This window comes from Schistocerca gregaria, chromosome 4, assembly GCF_023897955.1.
Source record: "Schistocerca gregaria isolate iqSchGreg1 chromosome 4, iqSchGreg1.2, whole genome shotgun sequence".
In the NCBI taxonomy this organism is placed as follows: Eukaryota; Metazoa; Arthropoda; class Insecta; order Orthoptera; family Acrididae; genus Schistocerca; species Schistocerca gregaria.
The window spans coordinates 652,856,738-652,862,230 of NC_064923.1; the positions used below are offsets into that span (position 1 = coordinate 652,856,738).

General features: G+C 41.1%; 1 non-coding gene across 1 annotated transcript; it reads left to right on the forward strand.

Annotated features, from left to right (window-relative positions):
- Positions 1 to 148: 148 nt before the first annotated feature.
- On the forward strand, positions 149 to 223 carry Trnas-cga (transfer RNA serine (anticodon CGA)). The gene has a single exon. It is a non-coding gene; the product is annotated as a tRNA-Ser (tRNA).
- The last annotated feature ends 5,270 nt before the right edge of the window (positions 224 to 5,493 follow it).

Sequence of the window (5,493 nt, forward strand, 5' to 3'; positions counted from 1 at the left end):
CCCAGGCTGTGGCTAAGCCATGTCTCCACAGTATCCTTTCTTTCAGGAGTGCTAGTTCTGCATGTTTCGCAGAAGAGCTTCTGTAAAGTTTGGAAGGTACGAGAAGGATACTGGCAGAAGTAAAGCTGTGATTACCGGCCAAGAGTCGTGCTTCGGTAGCTCAGTTGGTAGAGCACTTGCCCGCGAAAGGCAAAGGTCCCGAGTTCGAGTCTCGGTCGGGCACACAGTTTTAATCTGCCAGGAAGTTTCAACCATATACTTGTTATATCTCCAAGACCTCCATAAATCCGAAAAGCGAGGCGACAATGCGACAGGTTGCTGCAAAAGCCATGTAAGCGTCTTCATACCATTATCATCATCTTGATGCATTTAATTTACATTGCCGAAAAATATCCTTCTTTACACTTCACTCTGCACTGAAATCTTCAGCACTAAGCAACCACATTGCTCCAGTGCATTTTCTGATGCCAACTGTCTAGGTTCATTTTCAGTATAGTTGTTTATACTATTCACTCCAGTCTGGTCCTTGAACGACTAGTTTCTTTCTTCAGTCCTAGTAATTCCCAATATGCTTCTCTTCATTGATCACTGATCACCGTCAGTTATTATCTTAATAATCACAGTCTAAGTGTCGTTAGTCTGATCTTGTATTATAAAGTAATGGTAAACTTTTCTTTTCAGAGACATCAGAATTGGTTTTAAAAATCATGTTTAGTTTTACAAGTCCACCTCCGCCACCGGTCTCTGATGGTCCAGTGGTTTAAAGCCTCGCGAGCCTGTGCCAGAGGTCACAGGTTCGAATCCTGCTTCGGTCACAGATGTTCGTGTTCACCCTTGTGCCTCTACTTGCGTGTAACGTAGTTTGCAAGTACCACGAGCGGCTATTGTTGCCAGAACCAATAAGCGGAAAATAGAGGCAGAGGGTTAAAGAAAAAAGACGTCACTGAACGGTCAGTGCGTCTTTCTGCCACGTGGAGGTCCTGCGTTTAATTCCTGGCACTGCCAGGGATTTTTGTTTGGTGAGTGGACAGGAACGGGGTCCATTCATCCGGGTGACGGCAGTTGGAGAGCTGCTTGAATGGTAAGTTCCGGTTCCAAGGTCTGGAAAGCTGACAACCAGCCTGTGGCTGGTTTGCATTGTTGGAATATTCGCTATTGTAGTGTTGGGCAGTTGGATGTGAACAGCGCGTAGCGTTGCGCAGGTGGAGGTGAGCCGCCAGCAGTGGTGGATGTGGGGAGAGAGATGGCGGAGTTTTTAGAGCGGATGATCTGGACGTGTGTCCATCAGAGACAGTAAATTTGTAAGACTGGATGTCATGAACTGATATATATATATATATATATATATATATATATATATATATGATGACTTTTGAACTCTATTAAGGTAAATACATTGTTTGTTCTCTGTCAAAATCTTTCATTTGCTAACTATGCCTATCAGTAGTTAGTGCCTTCAGTAGTTAGAATCTTTTATTTAGCTGGCAGTATTGGCGCTCGCTGTATTGCACTAGTTCGAGTAACGAAGATTTTTGTGAGGTAAGTGATTCATGAAAGGTATAGGTTATTGTTAGTCAGGGCCATTCTTTTGTAAGGATTATTGAAAGTCAGATTACGTTGCGCTAATATATTGTGTGTCACTTTAGTGATGATCTGAATAAGTACAGAGAGAAATGTCTGACTACGTTCAGTTTTGCTCAGCTGTTTGAAAATCAAATAACGTAAGGGGTTTATCTGCTCAATCATTCATAAATTTTTCTAAGGGGAGGTATAACTAGTTTTCAAAAAGCGCGCCAGGCCTCTTTTATTTTTCTGGTAATTATTTGTTTTCCCGCCCATACAATCACTACCTTGAACTGCCCTAAATAACTGAGGTGACAGCAACCACGGGATACCTGCTAGTATCGTGTAGGACTTCCTTTAGCCCACCGTAGTCCACCAACTCTACTTGACATGGATTCAACAAGTCATTGGAAGTCCCCCTGCAGAAATATTCAACCACTCTGTCTAGACAGGCGTCCATAATTGCAGAAGTGTTGTCGGGTCCGGAATTCCTGCACGAACCGACCTCTCGATTATGACCCAGAAATGTTCGATGGGTGGCCAAATCATTCGGTTGAATTACCCAGAATATTGTTCAAACCAATCGCGAACAATTGTGGCCCACTGACATGGTTTATTGCCATCCATAAAAATCCCATCGTTATTTGGAAACATGAAGTCCATAAATGGCACTTTCAATCGGCGATACTCCATGACCATTTTGTGCACTTTTGCAATCATATCTGAAGTAGTGGCACGTCCTTGGCAACCACTGCGCGGATCATCATCTAAGCTCTCCCGACCAATTTTAAATTCATACATGAAATAAGAAGCTTACAAAACTTTCGTTCGTCAGATTCTGAAGCGTTGCTCGGCAGTCTAGAACTCATTATCAGATAAAATTAACAGAATATAAATCGGTTGTAATTTCCTCTTCTTTACTTTGATTGTTCCCGAGTTACTGCTGTTCGGTTGAGACGGTTGGTGAAAAAGTTGCAGGTACTGTCATTCAGCTGCGTATGTATTTTACCGTGATTTCCACAATATCCTGTAAGTAAATACGCACTGATACCTTCCCTCACCTTGTCAGTTAGCTTCTAAAATTTTAAAACACCTTACTACACGCAGCACGTAAAGGTTCTGTAGCAAAACGTCTCGTAAATTGTTGGGATTATAGCGCCACACACCTGTCCACTTAATCCAACCCCTAGGCAGTATGTTTGTATCCTGAAAAAAGTGTCTCTGATATTATCTGGTAGATTGCGTTTATCTCTAAGAAATATTGACTGATACCGCAGATACAAGAGACAAGCATATTTCAATGACATACAAATGAAAGACATTTAAGTGAGACACACAAACAGATAAAATATTTACAAATTTTATTTAGCTTGAGCTGCTGTAACAATAAATAACACAGAGTTACTGTTTGCTATTGAAGATGAGTATGTGCGTGGGCAGTGGAACTTTGTTATTCTAAAACGTCTTTCACAAAATTAGTAAATATGATGCGTATTGGCCTATTATTCATAGCAATTAAGATCTGTTAGAATTCAGAATGTGTCTGGTGGGAAACTTTAATTATTAAGCAGTGCAATCAATAAACGAGTAAACAAGCTCTGAATGAAATAAAGTTGATGTCAGCAATGAAGAATGAATGATGACGTGGCTTACAATGACGCACTGTACATAGTTTCGACTACAAGTCGTTATTAACTGATTGTAAATGCCTTTATTGTTTCACGAACACTATCTTTAAATGTGAGAGTTCACAGAACCAGAAGAACAAAATTGTTCAATCTTTATCCCTAGTGTCTTCAAAATTTAGTTATTTAAGTTATAACCGTTAAGTCAACAGACTTTGTTACGTGACAACTGCGCAAAGTTCTGACATTGAAATTGCCCTGAACAGCATAAACTTAATTTTAATTTGTGGTGTTACTGAAGGAGAACTTTTAAAAGGTAAACTGAAAATTTGCTTCAGCCTATGTAATCCACTTTAGTAATATTTGTCTATTACGCTCCGGAGCAACGAAACATCGGTTGATGATCGACAGTGTGGCTGCAGAGATATACGTTCGACAGCTTCCTACCTGAGGCGACTGCTGCAAGATCTTTGGTGCCGACGCTCCATTGTCTCGCCGATGGCCGGTCCGTCAGAATACGCCTTAAACCCTCACTGATCCAAAATCAGAACTCGACGAAACCGCTCGAAATAATTCACTATCAAGAACGCACATCTCCAGAAAAAACAGTGGACGGCCAGCCGAGGGCTAACCCCGTTTATTTTTCACTCAACCAAAATTAAATATTTCAGTATCTAGGCCCTCCCACAGTTTCCAATACAGTTTTAAGCATACCAAGTCATACCGTAGAGAGCTCACTGCTCCAAACGAAGACAGTCCGTTTTACTCGTAATAATCAGACTCACTCGTAACTGCTAAGCAACATAGCTCACTATCGCTTCTCAATTGTCTCTTCATAACATTATTCACAGATATTAATTTTTCTAACGGGATTAGGCTCCTAAAGTTACAACGAAATTACCTACGTACAAAGAAAAGAGGAAAAAAAAACACAAAAACACATACTGAGTTCCTTAACATTCTACGGAACTCTAAGCGACTAGTAGTAATATACACTGCTGGCCTTTAAAATTGCTACACGAAGAAGAAATGCAAATGATAAATGGGCATTCATTGGACAAATATATTATACTAGAACTGACATGTGATTACATTTTCACGCAATTTCGGTGCATAGATCCTGAGGAATCAGTACCCAGAACAAACACCTCTGGCCGTAATATCGGCCTTGATACGCCTGGGCATTGAGTCAAACAGAGCTTGGATGGCGTGTACAGGTACAGCTGCCCATGCAGCTTCAACACGATACCGCAGTTCATCAAGAGTAATGTCTGGCTTATTGTGACGAGCCAGTTGCTCGGCCACCATTGACCAGACGTTTTCAATTGGTGAGAGATCTGGAGAATGTGCTGGCCAGGGCAGCAGTCGAACATTTTCTGTATCTAGAAAGGCCCGTACAGGACCTGTAACATGCGGTCGTGCATTATCCTGCTGAAATGTAGGTTTTCGCAGGGATCGAATGAAGGTTAGAGCCACGGGTCGTAACACATCTGAAATGTGACGTCCACTGTTCAAAGTGCCGTCAATGCGAACAAGAAGTGACCAAGTCGTGTAACCAATGGCACCCCATACCATCACGCCGTGTGATACGCCAGTGTGGTGATGACGAATTCACGCTATCAATGTGCTGTGGCGTCGCAACTAGTGCGAGCGCACAGTTTTCTATCAAATATTTACTGTGAAATGTAGACAGACTGTAAAGTAGCCATCAGATTAGCATATGTGCTGTAGCGGGCAGATTACCGGTGTCCGTTCGTCTGACGTCACGACCATATGGCATGTCTGTACCGTGAGAATGTAAGACCTGTGCGCTAACTAGCCGCGTGTATAACGTGGAACTTTCATCTTTAATAACTTCTAACTGAGGAACCTGAGGAAATTAAAAGTTAATATACTAGTTTCTGTTATGAATAAAAATAAGTCATCCAAATTTGAGCTTTGAAACCTGCATATTTTGGAAATTAGAAAAATCTTACAGAAAACGCAAATTTCTACAATTTTCGAGTCTAAATAAATACCATTATGTATAGATCACCTTCAGTGACCATCCAACTATGAAACAAAATCACCTTCCGTGCTTTTGTATTTATTTTGAGAATTTTACTTTTAGAAATTCACCTATAACTTTGTTAAAACCATAAATGTTTTGAATTTTTGTGAACAGTTATTTTATATGAGTAGGTGAGAGTGAATGAGTGTGCCTGAGTGAATGAAAGAGGGACATTCGCCATTCTTTGCAAGTGTATAAAATCTAGGTTGGAACTCGCAAGTGTTCAGACGATGTAACCGTGGGAACAGAGTCGCC